Consider the following 17,871-nt stretch of genomic DNA (forward strand, 5'->3'; position numbering starts at 1 on the left):
AATTTTGATATCAACAAACGATAACTGAATTACCATAGTATTAAACGCATTTAAATGCTCTGTCACCAAGTCTCCATCTTTCATCCTTAGGTTATACAGCTTTTTCCAGAGGAATAGTTTATTCATTGGAGACTTAGATTGGTACAAAGTCCCTAACTTGTCCCATAAAGCCTTCGCCATAGCTTCCCTTGATACATTCAACAATACTAAATCTAAGACACACAATCATATTGTGCTCTTTGCCTTCCGATCCAACTTCTTCCATTCTTCATTAGACACTCCCATTGGTTTAGTACCCGGATCTACCACGAACCACTGACCTTTACCCACCAACAGATCCTCCATCTTGAGTTTCAACAACTCAAAACTCTGACCATTAAATTTCTCGATCTCTATCTTTCCACTGCTCGCCATCTTCTTTCACCACCAAAATCGATCCCATAGATATCCCACTGAATGGGGTCTACCACAGTCCCGAGCAAAACCCCTCAGCAACAAAGGTGTCCCCTTGAAGCCAAAATAGCTCTGATACCAAATGTAGGTTTTAACCCCATAAAAAATTACCTGCATACAAATTCTAGAACACAGAAAATAAACAATGCGAGAGCATAACACATAAAACACATATACACAAAGATTTTCCCCTGGATCCCAAAACGAGACTACCTGCTTGATTTTTCATTATGTTCCTTTCAATGTTACAATAAATATTTATACATGCCGAGGCATCCAATATCGTGGACCGAAAACCATCGCGTCCAAAACCATGTGCGAAAAACATGCACAAAACCATAGGTAGGTCTGCCCAACCTAATATAGGGTCCAAAACCAAAATTTTCCGAGGCACTGCCTCAGACCCCATAGAGTGGGGTTACCTGCACCCCTCAAAACCCCTGTGACTCCCCCCGCTACACAATCGGCGCAACAAAGCGGGGGCTCTGCCCCCCTTTTAGCCCCCCGTTAACTACGTGGGCTAGTCGTGGAAAGAATATAACACAACCCAACATTTCCTCCTCATTTATGTTGTTCTTACAATTTCCCATTGTATTTATTTTTCTTTCAACTGATTCTCTTTTATTACTTCTCCTTCCTCCATGATCTTCTGTACATTTTCAAGCTCCCTTTGTAGCTTGAGTTTCTTTTGTTGAGGTTCTTTGTAATGTAACCGAGCCCAATATTTTAGAGTTTTTTATGACATTTTTTAGCTTTGATTCCTAAACAAAACTTGGGAATCCATTGATGTTTTTATTCCATGTTGTGGAGATTAGAGTTCTAACTTCTTGAAAATTGGCCCAACAGGGATTGTAACGAAAGGGAAAAGGTCCCAAAATTTCACTTTCCCCTAATTTTATGGCAATCGGCTTATGGTCCCAAGCTGCTGAAGGGATGATCTTGAGATCATAGAATTATAATATGAAATGACGTTGTCTTGGATTAAAAATCTGTCCAATATCTCTTTGATATTACCCTGGCCTAGCCTTTTGTTGCTCCAAGTGAATTTACCATTTTTGGGTAGTATGTCCATTAGATTGTGAGTTTCTATGATGTTTTCGAGCTTATCTTTGAAAGGGTCTGCTTGAAAGTTTCCACCATGTTTTTCATCTGCATTCAATATCAAATTAAGGTCTCCTCCAATTATTAATTTTTTATTGGTTTCAAGGCTTAAACAATTAGCCAAGGATTTCCAACAATGATCTTTGTCTGTGAAATGAGAGGGAGCATAAATGTTGAAGAGACATATTTGATAACCAAAGATCTTATTTATGAATTCAGTCTTGATCCAATGCAGCTCTTTGAACTGACATATAAGTTCCCATGAGGACTATTTCCACATTGTACAAATACCACTTGATGCACCTATTTCTTTTATAGTTGTTCCTTCATAATATTTAGTTTTTTGGATTATCTGATTCATTTCTTGTTCAGAGGACTTGGTCTCTTGAATTAGGAAGAAGTCTGGACATTCAAATTTAACAAGGTCTTTTGCTATATTGAATTTTGAGGGATGTCTGAGGCCTCTACAATTCCAGGAGACCATATACATTATTTACTTTGAGATGGAGCAAAGGGACCTTTCCCTCAAACTGTCTGATATGTTTTTTCCTTGTTTCCAATACTTTTTTCTATGTATGTTTCCATAGGTTGTTTGGCCCCATGGCCATTTCTTTTATTGCTTCTTCATCCCTTATTTCCTTATTGGTTTTCTTTCCGGGCTTCTTATGATTGTTAGATGGGAAGAGAGATTCCTTGGACTGATTTATTGTTAGAATCCTTTCAAAGGGAGGAGGAAGGGGGCTCAGGGGTAGGCCAGGGACAGAAGGATGTAGGAGGAGGGGGGGAAGAGGGGAAGGAGCAAGAGGAGAGGGAGGAGGAGAGGCCAAGGATTCGAGAGGGAGAGGGGGAGCATCCTCTCTAGTAGGGAGGGGATCAAGAGGGGGATCTAGAGAGGCAAAGGGATTGGAGTCAGAAGGAAAGGAGAGAGAGGAGGAGGGGGGAGGGGCACCCCAAGGAGGGGGGAGAAAAATAGGAAAGGAATGAATATTTTGAGGGCTTAGTTCCATTTTTTTCATTTAACATGATCCCATTGAGGGTCTTGAGATTCAATTGTTTCTTCTATTTCTTTCTTCGAACATCTATTTGAAAAATGACCATATTCATGACATACCTTACATTTGAATGGAAGCTGCTCATAATCCAGCTATTGTATGTGTGCCCAGTTATCTACCTTGATCTTCACTGCTTCTGGTAGTCCCTTTCCCAAGTTAACTTCCATGCAGATTCGAGCACAAGCATGCATATTTTCTTTTGGTTCACTTCGGTCTATATATTTTCCAAATGTGTTGCCTATTGCTTTGATAGATTCATCCCCCCAACAATGAAGAGGAAGGTGGGGGAGGTAGACCCAAACTAGAACAACATTAGGAACATCAAGCTCGGGATCAAAGTCTAGAGTCCATCTGTTTAAGTATAAGCCTCTAGTGTCCATGAAGTAAGGCTCGTTTCTGAAGATGAGATCTCTATCTTCTTTAGATTCAAAATAGAAGGTGAAATAGCCTCTTCCAAAAAAGCGGATAGATATTTTACCTTGAGTTGAGGGAGACCAGTTTCACTCAACCCATTTTTGCACAATTTTTGGAGAGGGCCATAGGCTAGTGAACTTCCCAACCAGACCCTTCTCAGATAAGGAGAGAGCAGCTCTAGGAGGCACAACTATTTCTAGGATGTCCTCAAGTTTTTTTACAAACTTAGAGATAGCAGGACGGTCTCGAGGGGGGCCGAGGGAAGAAACAAGGCTGGAAAAGGCCAGAGCAGCAACATCAGAGGGGGATGTAGTAGTAGAGAGAGCCCCCTCTGGATTAGACTCCAGAGGGGCCATGGGGAGAATGAGCATGCTAAAGGAGGGGAAGCGATCTCAGGGGGAGAGAGTTGTGCGGGAGAGACGTTGAATGTTTTCTTAAGCTCTTCTTGATAAAGGTATGCCTCTTCTATTTTTTGAAGGTACTCCTGTGGGATTGCTTCCAACCCTCTTTTTTCCTGGACTTTAGTGATTTTATTGATGTCCATATTCCCAAGAACTTCTTCAATTGCATCTTCCTCTCCTAAATCATTGATACTTTCGTGCTCCATTTCTATGTCTTCGATTCCTTGCCTTGTTTGAGCTTGGGATGGATGAGGGGCCCAATTCCTTTTCTAGATCTGCTAGAGGGAGGGGTGTTTACTCACTTGTATCAATTTCTGTTTCAATCCCTTCTTTGTATTGTTCTTCCTAGTCTTCACCAGGTAATTCAAACTTGTTCTTGTTGTCTCGACTTGATGAAGATTGTTTTCCTCGAGGCTTTTGATTGTTCTTGTGCTTGGAAGCGACCTTGGTGAAACCTTGCTCATCCGACTTCTATTGAGTCAGGGAGTTGGCAACCTATGAGGCATTTTGAGGACAATCCCTGAAAAGATGGCCATGCTCATGGCACTTGCAAAATCTAAAGGGGATATGTAATCTATGCTTTGTAGTTAGGTTTCATCCCTGAAAACCAGCTTAATGGATTCAGGGAGAGCCCCTGAAATGTCTATATAAATACATATTCGAGCGTAGGATACATAGTTCCCTGCATGAGTACCTTTCAACATTGTGATATATTTGTCCAGTTTGTCTCCAATTACTGAAAATTGCAATAAGAAAATCCTAATTTAATTTTGTCCTTGAATTAAATTAGGAATTTAATTGTAATTATAATTCTCATAGAAACTTGTAACAGTTAACTAAGTTAATTTGACTTAGTTAGCTTAGTTAATTCATGTTGGGAGTCTATCTAGAGTCATGTAGAGTGGTTCCTAAATTTTAGGGGCCCAGGTTGAGTTTTTTTGGGTTGTAACTATTTAATTCGGTTTAACTGAGTTAAATTCAGTTAAACTAGTTCCAACTGATGGAGAAATTAGTGGGAGATTTAGTAGTGGGGTGTAACCAACACTACTCAACCAGTAAATTGAATATTCACTCATAATTAACTCATGCATGTTAGATCAGAGAATGACCTAGTTGAAATTGGAGTTCAAGGACCGTGTACTATCAATTGTAAAATCATCTAAATTAAACTGATGGTGCATGCAATCAGAGGAAGGAAAATGATGGATTGCACAACTATGGATGAGGAATTTCCAAATTAAATATGGGCTAATTTCCTAGGAAGTTACGCAAATAAATAGGAGCTTGACAAACAACAGATTTTGCTAAGTATTGGCTAGAGCTTGTTTGTGAAGTAGTGAGATAGATTGAGATAGTGCAGAGGTTGCTCGATCTTGAGAAAAACATTGTAATCTTATCATGTTTTCTGATGAATGCAATATATAGATAACAATGGTTTCTAGCTGTGGATTTCCCTAGGAAATTATTGTATTATGTGTGACTGAATTCTTTCTCTTTTATGCTTCATGATTTCATCAATCATTTATTATTTCCACCGATGAGTAGAGTAGATTCAAGTCAATTGTTTTAGCATATTAAAATCTGTAGTTTGAATCTACAAGGAATATCTACATGGTATCGTAGATGAAATCACTATAGAAGAGGAGAATACAAGTTTGTATTTTCCAGGAGAAATCGAATTTGCAGTATCATACTTTAGAGACGGCATGATGTTTTTCTACGGATTGAGACTCGAATATGCCCTTGAGGGTAGTTCGAACTATATTGCTTGGAAGGATCGGATGGAGGCACTATTGGAAGACAACAAGCTTAAGGAATTCATATACAAAGACATTCCTAAGCCCACTGATGCTCAAGCTTTGGCAGAGTGGAGAAAGTGTGTGGAAAAGGTGAGAAGGATTATCTTAGAAGGAGTTCGAGATCATATTGTCTCAAACCTCCATGGTAAGGAAACTCCATTTGCAATGTGGGTGGCCTTGAAGGGTTTGTTTCAAAACAGCAATGACCACAAGAATTTGGAACTGAAGGACAAGCTTAGAAATATCAAGATGGAGAAGGGTGACAGTATACCAAAATACTTGACCAAGTTCTCCCAATGTCGGGATGAGCTTGGAAGTGTCGGTGTTATAGTTGTTGAAGATGATATGGTGAGCCTAGCACTTCCAAGACTTCCCAAGAGCTGGAACAACTACCATGACTCAATTAATGGGAGGGAGAAGCTACCAAAGTGGGAGCGATTGTGGTCCAACTTGGTACAAAAAGAGATTCAATAGAACACCAGGGATGGATGAGGCCTCATCTAAGCATGAGGATGAGGAGAATTGTGGCTTAGTTGTAAAGGTGGAGAAAGGGAGGGGGAATTCATCCCATTCCAAATCAAATTCTAGTTAGGGCGGTAAGAAGAAGGACATGTCAAAGATTAAATGTTTTCACTATCACACGCTGGGACACTATGCCACAAAGTGTCTACACAAGAAGGCCAGTAAGAAGCCCTCAGGAGGAGCAACGGGTGAAGATCTTGCTTCACAATTCAAGCTAGATTTCACCCCCATCGCTTATATGGTGACATCGATGATGGATAGTGTGTGGTACCTAGATAGTGGAGCCTCATTCCATATAACCGACAACAAAGAGTTGTTCAGTGACTTGGAGGAGAAGGACCTCCAGATGCACATCAAGATGGGAGATGATGGGAGGTATAAAACAACTGGCATCAGTACTATTACCTTTCAGAGGGAGTCTAGTTCTCCTCTCACATTAAAACATGTCACGATTGTTTCAGGTTTGAAGAAAAACTTGGTTTCAGTTGGAATATTTGAGGACCATGGCTACAATGTGATATTTAACAATGGAAATGATTTGCTTCATCACATAGCCTCAGGACAGGTGAAGCGGATTAGGGTTTAGGTGAAGAACCTTTAAAAATTGGATGTAGAAGATTGCACTACTTTGAGCACTAAAGAAGAAAAGGTGCAGAGATGAGACATCAGTGAGTTGTGGCATAGAAGATTGGGTAACATGCACCACAAAGCTTTGAAGATCATGTGGCAAATTTATAAAGACTTCCCAAGGGTACATTAGAGTAGAGAGACACATGCAAAGGGTGTACATTGGGGAAGTACACCAAAGATTCCTTTCATGATAAAGACAGTCAAGCACAAGCAATTCTTGATAGAGTTCACTCAGATGTGTGTGGCCCATTCTAGACAACATGGATGACCAAGCACATGTATTGTGTAATATTTGTTGATGATTTTTCTCGTAAGTGCTAGATTTTCTTCATGGAGAAGAAAGATCAAACATTCGCTAAATTTTGTGAATTTAAAGCACTTTTTGAGAAAGATACTAACATGAAAATTAAAGCTCTTAGAAGCGATAACGATGGAGAATATTTGTCGAATCAATTCAAGAATGTTTGTGCATCAGAAGGCATTCGATGGGAATTAATAACACCTCATAACCCATAGCAAAATGCGGTGGTTGAAAGGAAGAACATAAGTATTGTGGGAACGGCGCGAGCGATGTTACATGATTAGGGCCTACCGTTGCACTTGCGGGATGAAGCATGCAACACAGTTGTTTATTTGCAGAACATAAGCCCTCATTGAATTCTCGGGATGAGTACACTAGAAGAAGATTTTTCAGGTAAGAAACCATATGTGGCACACTTCAGGATATTTGGTTCATCAGTCTACTGTCATGTTACCAAGGATGCATGGAAAAAGATAGAGCCAAAATATAAGTTGGGAATATTTGTGGGGTACACTGATACACCTCACAACTATCAGGTGTACCTTGCCATCCAATAGGATGACAGTGGTTTGTAGAGATGTGAATTTCAATGAAGAGAAGGCCATGAGATGTTCGCTTGAGAGGGAGTTTTAGTTACATGCAAATGAGGAGATTTTAGCTCCAAAGGAGGAACTTTAGGATGATGTAGAGCAGCCACATGCAAAGGCACAGAGAGTGGAAGCACCCACTCATGCAGAGACTTATAGAGATGGAAGGAAGTGCACGAGAGAGGCTGAATGATTGATGCGTGATGATAGAGAGAATGTGGGAGCACCCACAATATAACGCATGCATAGGAGGTCACCAAATCGATACACTGGCTACATGGCTCTGTTGAGTGAGAGTGTAGAGATTGAGCCATCCTCATTCGAGGAAGCAGTGCAACAACCAATATGGATTGATGCCATGGTTGAGGAGTGTGACTTCATTATCAGAAAAAAATGTTTGGGCAGTGGTCTCAAGACAAGCAGACAAGTCAATGGTGAGTTCCAGATGGCTTTACAAGGTAAAGGAAGCAGCAGATGGGAGTGTGGAGAAACACAAGGCCAAATTTATGGCTAGAGGGTTCTCTCAGGCAGAGGGAATTAATTATGAGGAGACATTTTCTCTAGCAGCAAGGTCCTCTTCAATCAGATATATTCTAGCATTTCCGGTACAAATGGGATGGAAGATACATCAGATGGATTTGAAGACAACATTCCTCAATGACATGATTGAGGAAGATGTGTATATTAAGAAGCCAGAATAATTTGAGACCTTCAATAGAGAGTCGCATGTGTGCAGACTCAAGTGAGCGTTGTATGGACTGAAACAAGCACCCCGTGCTTGGTACACCAGGATTGACAACTATTTCACTGGGTTGGGCTTCACCAAAAGTGAAGTAGATGCAAACCTTTACCATATTGTGGTTGAAGGTAAATTGTTGATTATAGTATTATATGTTGATGATTTGATTCTAACAGGTGATGAGAAACTGATAAAATCTTGCAAAGAGTATCTTGTAAGAGAATTCAAGATGAAGGACCTGGGGCTCATGCAATACTTTCTTGGTATGGAAGTATGGAAAGGATATGAGGAACAATTTACCTCTCAAGGAAAGTATGCCAACAAGATACTAAAGAAGTTCCACATGGAGAGCAACAAACCCATGGAGACTCCTCTAGCAAGTAACTGGAGGAAGGAGGAAGCTACTTCAGGTGAAGTAGTGGAGGCTACTATTTATAGGCAACTTGTGGGTTCACTTATGTATTTAGTGAACACACGACTGAACATGTGTTTTGCAGTTAACTAGCTTAGTCAAGCCATGGTTAAACCAACCAAACTTTATTGGAAGGCAACTAAACATGTTTTGAGATAACCCACAAGCATGACTCAGTTTGGTCTTTGGCACATACGGTTAACTAGCTTAGTCAAGGCTTCATTGATGCAGATTGAGCAGGGAGTCCATTCGACATGAAGAGCACATTAGGGGAATCTTTCATATTAGGTCAGCAAAATTTTCTTGGTATAGTAGGAAGCATAGATCAGTTGCACTTAGTTCAGCAAAAGAAGAGTACATGGCTGCTAGTCAAGCAGCTTGTGAGGTTATCTAGATGAGGAAGATCCTTGTTGGGTTATTTGGTCAGAAGATAGATCCGATAGTGATTTACTGTGACAATCAGAGTTGTATCAAACTCTTTGAGAATCTAGTTTTTCATGATCGGTCCAAGCATATCGACATCCAGTATCACCATCTTTGAGATTGTGTGTAAAGGAGAACCATGTTGCTGGAATACATTCCTACAAAGGAGAAGGATGCAGATACTTTGACAAAGGCATTGTCAAAATGAAAATTTGAGTTTCATAGAGGCAAAATTGGGGTAGCAAATAATCCATTTCTTATTGAGAGGGAGTGTTGAAAAATGCAACATGAAAATCCTAATTTAATTTTGTCCTTGAATTAAATTAGGAATTAAATTTTAATTATAATTCTCATCGCAAATTGTAATAGTTAACTAAGTTAATTTGACATAGTTGGCTGAGTTAATTCAAGTTGGGAGTCTATCTAGAGTCATGTAGAGTGGTTCCTAGATTTTAGGGGCCTAGGATGAGTTCTTTTGAGTTGTAATTTTTTAATTCAGTTTAACAGAGCTAAATTCAATTAAACTAGTTCCAACTGATGGAGGAATTAGTGGGAGATCCAATAGTGGGTGTAACCTGCAGTATTGGGGTGTAACCAACACTGCTTAACCAGTAAATTGAAGATTCACTCATAATTAACTCATGCATGTCAAATAAGAGAAAGACCCAATTGAGATTGGAGTTCAGGGACAATGTACTATCAATAGTAAAATCATCTAAATTAAACTGATGGTGCATGTAATAAGAGGAAGGCCTATGATGGATTGCATAGTTATGGATGAGGAATTTCTCAATTAAATATTGGCTAATTCCCTAGGAAAGTGCGCAAGAAATAAGAGCTTGGCAGGTAACAAATTTGGCTAAATATTATCTAGTGCTTGTTTGTTAAGAAGTGAGATAGATTGAGATAGTGCAGAGGTTGCTTGGGCTTGAGAGAAGCATTGTAATCTTGTCTTGTTTTCAGATTAATGCAATATAAAGATAATAGGGGTTTTTGGCTGTTGCTTTCCCCAGAAAATTATTGTGTTATGTGTGATTGGATTCTTTCTCTTTTATGCTTTGTGATTTCATCGATTGTTTATTGTTTCCACTGATGAGCAGAGTATATTCAAGTCAATTGTTTTATCATATTACAATCTGTAGTTTGAATCTACAAGGAATTTCTACACCAATCCCTTTGAGGACTGATGCAGACTAGTAGTCAATTGGAAGAGAGTAGATCTGAATCTAGATTGATACTCTTTTGAAATATTCCTTCTTCGGGGTAAAGTTTTCTTTCCAATATCTCATGTACAAGCTAGCTGAGTTGAAGAAGTAAGGCTTTCTGTCAAAGATGTGGTCTCTGTCTTCCAACAAATCAAATATTACCATGAAGAAACCCTTGGAACCAAGATGAATCTTGAAATTCTAGCCACCAAAGGGCCGGAATTTCATAAGTTAAGAAAGCCTCTTCTGTTTTTGCTCTTTAAAGTCATTTGTTACTATACAACTAGAGAAAAAACGAGAAAACTACAGGGGATTTTCATTCGATAATGATTAGGCCAAGCCAAAAAATAAGACCTAGAACAAATCACCAAGGGTTTGGATAACTCTAGAAATAAAAAAAAGAAAAGAAAAACCTGGTAAATGTAAGCTATTCGCAAAAGAACAGAAGAGTAAAGGAAAGGAGTAAACATTAGCAAACTAGACGTTAAAAAATGTCAATGTAAGGAGGGGTGTGACCCTCTCTTTTCCCTATCATGCAGTAAGTAGTAATCAAGTTGAGAAAATCATCGGAAGGGACCGAAATTTCCATCATGCAGAGGGTTTCGCTCCTTTTCCGCAAAGAGGAGAAAACATGTATAATAAATGACTGCCTTTGAGCTGACTCTTCTCGAGGTACCTCTGACCGTTGGATCATAAGTGCTACAAATGTAGTGTGGAGATGAGGGGATCTGTAGCATCAACATTAATTGAACAATTAACCCCCTCGATAATAGTGAGCATGGGTGGGGCATCCAAAGAATTGTGAGGAAATAATTGTAGAAAACCATTGGGTGTATCATATATCATATGTTAAGCACTTCAACATTATGGTTAGATAAACATTTTTGTTGGAAGAACGACCAAGTAGGTTTATCAGTCGAATGTTATTCCACATCAACATTATGGTTAGATAAACATTTTCGTTGGAAGAAAGACTATGTAGGTTTATCAGTTGAATGTTATTCCACATAAAGGTTTGGAGCAAAACGTATGAGATATATGCCAAGAATATCTTTTATAGGTTATTAGCAAAATGCAACATTCCGCAACAAGAAAATCAAATAGGTATCATCTATGTTTGTTTAATTTTAAATGTTTAAATATAATTCATGTAGATAGATGTCTTTTGGATTAATCACATAATCAAGATTTGGTCGACGAACCAACTAATGTGGTCCATCTTCAAGACAAAGTGAAGAATCAATCGATTTTAAGGAATAAATAGTATGGATGCATCATTGCCCAGAATTCGCCGTTGAAAACTAGCCGTTAAATTAGTTAATAAGGTAAGTAGAATATTATAAATTACTCAGATAAGTATACTATTATTAATTATTAAAGGTGGGGAGTTGTTTATTAAAATAATAAAAATATATTTGGTCAAAACTAGTCGTTAGGAAAATAAAAATAAATTATTAAAAATAAATGTAACATAATTAAAATATTATATGCTTATGTTAATTTTAATAATATATATCTATCTAAAACTAGCTTTTATTAATATTTCAATGAATGAGGTCAGGAACTATAAAATCAAAGTTTATAAATCTATTTATTTTAATGTTTTAGGTATTAATGTTATATATATATATATATATATATATATATATATATAATTAGAGGGCTTAACTTAATTTAAATAGATAATATATATACCTAAGGAACAAAAGGTTATTAATTAAAAAGCTTATAAATAAATTACATATCTTAAGGGATCTAATAATCATATTGCACAAAATGAAAGTTAGAGAAAGACTTCAAGATTTATAAAATTACAAAGCATGAAAAGAAATAAGATAGATATATAAAATGAACAAAAAGTATCACGAAGGAAGAAAACAATAATACATGTAAACCTTAGATATACGATAGATAAAATCAAAGTTTATAAATCTATTTATTTTAATGTTTTAGGTATTGATGTTTTAATTATATATATATAATCAGAGGGCTTAACTTAATTTAAATAGATAATATATATACCTAAGGAACAAAAAGTTATTAATTAAAAAGTTATATACATAAATTACATATATTAAAGGATCTAATAACCATATTGCACAAAATGAAAGTTAGAGAAAGACTCCAAGATTTATAAAATTACAAAGCATGAAAGGAAATAAGATAGATATATAAAATGAACAAAAAGTATCATGAACGAAGAAAACAATAGTACACATAAATTTTGGATATACGGGAGATGAACCTTAGAGACAGGATTGCGCATATCCTTAGAAATATTAATGTCGCTTCCTCATTCAAGCCTCTCCATACCATTAAGAATTCTCTGGGATCGGTTAAAGACCCTATTGACCCTAAGGACACGAAGGGTGTCTACCTTGTTCCCTACTCCTGTGGTATTCCCTATATTGGGGAAACGGGTAGGTCTATTAAACAGAGAATCCATGAGCATGCTGCAGATATTAGACACAGTCGATCCTGCTCATCAACCCTAGCCAAGCATGCAGAAAAACAAAACACCATGTCTGCATTGAAGATTCCAAATTCATTGCCAGGGTGGATCATTTCCACCATAGGAAGCTTAGGGAAGCGATTGAGATTGAAAGGCATGCCAAAAATATTAATAGGGATGATGGTTGGAAATTAAGTAAGAGTTGGATTCCAGCTCTCACTTCTTGATTCCTCTCTCTCGTCTCCCTGGTTTTTATTATTTTTCTTATTATTATTTGTATTTCTTGTTTATTTTTAAGTTTTCATTTTATGTGTACTATTGTTTTCTTTGTTCGTGATGTTTTTTGTTCATTTTATATATCTATCTTATTTTCCTTCAAGCTTTATAATTTTATAAATCTTGAAGTATTTCTCTAACTTTCATTTAGCACAATATGATTATTAAATCCCTATGTATATAACTTTTTAATTAATAACCTTTTGTTCCTTATTATCTATTTAAATTAAGTCCTCTGATTAAACATATATTTATTTATTAATTTATTTTTTTTATTAAAACATTAAAATAAATAGATTTATAAACTTTGATTTTATATTTTCTCACCTCATTCATTGAAATAAGCTAGTTTATATAGATATATATTATTAAAATTAACATAAACATATAATATTTTAATTATTTTACATTTATTTTTATTTTCTTTTGACCAAATATATTTTTATTATTTTAATAAACAACTCCCCACCTTTAATAATTAATAATAGTATACTTACCTGAGTAATTTATAATATTCTACTTACCTTATTAACTAATTTAACAACTAGTTTTCAATGGCTAATTATGGGCAATGATGCATCCATACTATTTATTCCTTAAGATCGATTGATTCTTCACCTTGTCCTGAGGATGGACCACATTAGTTGGTTTGAAATGTCAACCAAATCTTGATTATGTGATTAATCCAAAAGACATCTATCTACATTATGGATCACAAAAGTCTTAGATCTAACATAATTTATGTTTAATGATTTTATATTTTTATATTATAAAAAATATATATTAAATTTATTTATAAGTTTAATAATAAGTTAATATTAAAAATAAGTTTGATTTTAATAAGTTTAATAAGGTTAGTATTGTTATTAAATTTTAATTTAATATTTTAGTTTAATAATTTTAATGTTAAGATTAATATGAATTTCTGAATTCAAGTTTCTGTGATCCATAATGAATTAAGAAAAGTCTTTTGGTAGAAATCATATAAGAGAATTTTTTGGCCAATGCGTTTTGAACCAACACGTGTGACTCATCATCAGGACTAGATGATGAACCACACTTGTTGGTTCGAAACATGTCGGCCAAAAATTTCTTTTATGTAATAAATTAATATGAATATTAATAAATTTAAACAAATTGATTTTAATTTTAAAGTTGAGCTCAATATTAATAAGTTAATATTAATATTCATATTTAGTAATTAATATTAAAATTTAATATTAATATGTTAATGTTAATATTGATGTTTAGTAATTAATATTAAAATTTAATTATTTTAGTAATAATATTAAAATGTGTTTACTATTTAACAATATTATTTTTTAATATTGATAATTAAGTGTCATCCACTACATTAGTCAAACAATGTCGCTCTTTATACTCAATGTTTAAATATAATTTCTGTTTGAAAACAATAATAAGGAATGGTGAATAATTTTCACTGGAATTTAGATGGGTGAGAGTAAATATGAGATCTATAACCCTATAGATTATTAAACCTAAGGGGATATTAATATTTATATACCTTGGGTTTATATTATTTATCCCTTGGGTTTAATATTATTCCCTTGGGTCTATAATGCCTTGGGTTTTTAGTATTAATTCCTTGGGTGTATTAGTCTCTTGGGTTCATAATCATGGTCAATCATGGTGCAACATTGCATTGTGACAAAGATTGTCTCAATATGAAAATCAATAATGGTAAATCATTGTCAACCATTGTCGACCATCGTCAACCATGGTCAATCATGTTCAACCATAGTCCAATGTCACATTGTGACAAAGATTGTCTCAATATGAAAATCAACCATCGTCAACCATGGTCCAACGTTGCATTGTGACAAAGATTGTCTCAATATGAAAATCAATTATGGTCAACCATGGTCCAACATCGCATTGTGACAAAGATTACTTCAATATGAAAATCGACTATGAACAACCATGGTCAACCATGGTCTAACATCGCATTGTGACAAAGATTGCTTCAATATGAAAATCAACTATGAACAACCATGGTCAACCATGTTTATTTTACCATTTATAATATTTATCAAAGGGTTTATATACCTTGGTTTATGATATTTATCTTAGGGTTTATTATAGGATTTTCTCAATATGAAAATCAATCATGGTCATTCATGGTCAACATTGGTTAAACAAGGTCGACCATGGTCAATTATGGTCAATCATGGTTAACCATGGTCAACAATGGTTCAACATCACATTGTGACAAAGAATGTCTCAATATGAAAATCAACCATGGTCCAAGATCACATTGTGATAAAGATTGTCTCGATATGAAAATCAGCCCTAGTCAATCATGGTTAACCATGGTTAATAATGATGGTCACATTGTGACAACTATGTTCATCCATTGTCGACCATAGTCCAACGACGTATTGTGACAAAGATTGTCTCAATATGAAAATCAACCATGGTCCAACATCACATTGTGACAAAGATTGTCACAATATGAAAATCAATCATGGTCAACCATGGTCCAATGTTGCATTGTAAGAAAGATTGTGTCAATATGAAAATTGACCATGGTCAACCAAGGTCAACCATGCTTATTTTAGGGTTTATATACCTTAGGTTTATAATATTAATCCCTTAGGTTTATAATGCCTTGATTTTTTAGTATTAATCCCTTTAGTATATTAATACCTTGGATTTATAATATCAATCCCTTGGGTTTATTAATCTAAGGGTTTATGGTCTAGCGTCACATTGTGACAAATATTGTCTCAATATTAAAATCAACCATGGTCAACCATCATCCACCATGGTCAACCATGGTCGAGCATTGCATTATGACAAAGATTGTCTCATTATGTAAATCAACCATGTTCAATCATGGTTAACCATGACCAATAACCATGGTCACATTGTGGCAAAGATTGGTCATGGTTAATAACGATTGTTACACTGTGACAAAGATTGTCTCATGGTCCAACATCATATTGTGACAACCATGGTCATCCATAGTCAACCATAGTCTACGATGGTCCAATATCGCTTTGTGACAAAGATTGTCACAATATGAAAATCAACCATGGTCAAACATGGTCAATCATGTTGAACCATGGTCAACCATGGTCTAACATTGCATTTTGACAAATATTCTCTTAATATTATTATCATGGGTGTTTAGTATTAAATCCTTGGGTTTACTAGTGCTTTGGTTTTATAATATCAATCCTTTGAGTTTATTAATGTAAAAGTTCTTATTCTTAGGGTATAATATTGTTGATAGGGTTTATAATATTAATCTTAGGGTTTAATATAAATCCTTTGGGTTTATAATCCGTTAGACTTATAATATAAATTCCTTCGGTTATTAATCTGTTGGATTTATTAATTGCATTGTGACAAAAACTGTCCCGATATAAAAATCAATCATGATCAACCATGATCCAAGATCATATTATTTTTGAAAAAAAAAAAAAACTAATAGTTTGAAAGTTATTAATAGTTATTAATGTAAACACTAGCAAATTAAAGTTAATGTAAAACAACACCGGCAAAATGAAGTAAACAAAGCAAATATTATGATTTGTGTTACTCAACAAAAGAAACAAAAAGTGTAGAGTGCGATTCGTTGTATGTAATTGCAATTCAATTGACAGGATTCCTTTCCTACGCTGACAGCGATATATATTTGATTCCGCAGTTAAACGCTATTTATATCTTAGTTATTGTTGTAAACTGGTGAGCATTCCCGCCTGCCAATCGCGTGACCCAGGTTCGATCTTTGTACAGGCCTTTTCGGTCGTTTTACACTCCACAATTTCTATCCGCCCACTCTAGATCCATCGGTTTTGTCGGTTGCGTGGCCAACCTGTCACTGGTACGTCTTAACATCATCTCTCCTCTTATTTTGCCTTTCACGTTGTTGATTACGGCTCACTAAATATGTCGTCCCTTGCGGGGACATCTCAGAACTCGTCTAAAATTTTCACATGGGGATGTAGCTCAGATGGTAGAGCGCTCGCTTAGCATGCGAGAGGTACGGGGATCGATACCCCGCATCTCCATTCTATTTCTCGCAGCTTTTCACTCTTCCCCCATCTGCAATTTTCATTTCATCTCCCCTATTACAAAACTAAACTGGGAGAATCACAATCGTTCTTTCTGGTTCTTATTCTCCTTTTTTTTTTTCCATAGAAGAAAAAACACCTTCTTTTCATTAATTTAAATATTGAAAAAAAACCACTTTCTTTTTGTTAGTTTTAAAAAAATATATGTTCACTGAGATTTTCCGTACAAAGTTTTATGGATTTTTCTGTATGTAACAATGCATATTTTCACTATATTCTATGTCACTTTAGTGGAAAAATAACAAAAATATATTTATCGAGATTTTCCCTATTTAATCCCTCATTCTCATGGATTTTCCTATCTTTAAGAATCTTTCTACCATATTCTACTTAACTTCAATGACAAAACTATTGTAAATCACTTTTAGTTTTACAAGATCGAGTAAAACTAATAAAAATTGTTAGTAGTTTTACAAGATCCAGTAAAACTAATAAAAATTGTTGGTACCAGCATAAGTAAGAACACCTTAACATAATTTATCATCAAAAAAAATAGAGAAAGAATCCCTATATGGAGTTCTTATTCTCATGATCCCTTTCTCTTCTATTATCATCCTTTTCTTTTAGTCTTGAGAAATAGATTTAATGATCACTCATATCATGCAGATGCTTATGAGGTAGTAAGACGGCTTTAGGGTTATCATATTAGAACATTTTTGTTGCAGACAACATGGAGCTGAATATTTTTGTTTGGTGACTTTTTTTCAAGTTTTTCAACCTTTGCAATGGAATGATATGTTGGAGTTAAGTTAATGATGGACTCAAATTCTTAAGAAATAGTTATTTTTAAATTTAAAATAGATTTGTATATATTGTTATTTATTTTGGTTTTTTATTAATGAAAAAATTGGACGACTTGTAGGCCTATTTTAGGCACATGGCTTATTTTTGAAATTTAAGGTCCAAAAACTTCTAGAGATTTATGAAGCCTTGAACTTCCAGTTCACACAAAGTTGCAGCCATAGCCAGATGAGGCCATTCAAATTATGAAAATTTTGTCAGCT

The 17,871-nt window shown here is 35.4% G+C and overlaps 1 non-coding gene across 1 annotated transcript; it reads left to right on the forward strand.

Moving 5' to 3' along the window:
- Positions 1–16,731: 16,731 nt before the first annotated feature.
- TRNAA-AGC (transfer RNA alanine (anticodon AGC)) lies at positions 16,732–16,804 on the forward strand. Its single transcript has one exon. It is a non-coding gene; the product is annotated as a tRNA-Ala (tRNA).
- Positions 16,805–17,871: the final 1,067 nt, after the last annotated feature.

This window comes from Pinus tabuliformis, chromosome 3_1 (genome assembly GCF_031772625.1).
Source record: "Pinus tabuliformis cultivar Carrire ecotype Pingquan chromosome 3_1, CPIR1, whole genome shotgun sequence".
Classification (NCBI taxonomy): domain Eukaryota; kingdom Viridiplantae; phylum Streptophyta; class Pinopsida; order Pinales; family Pinaceae; genus Pinus; species Pinus tabuliformis.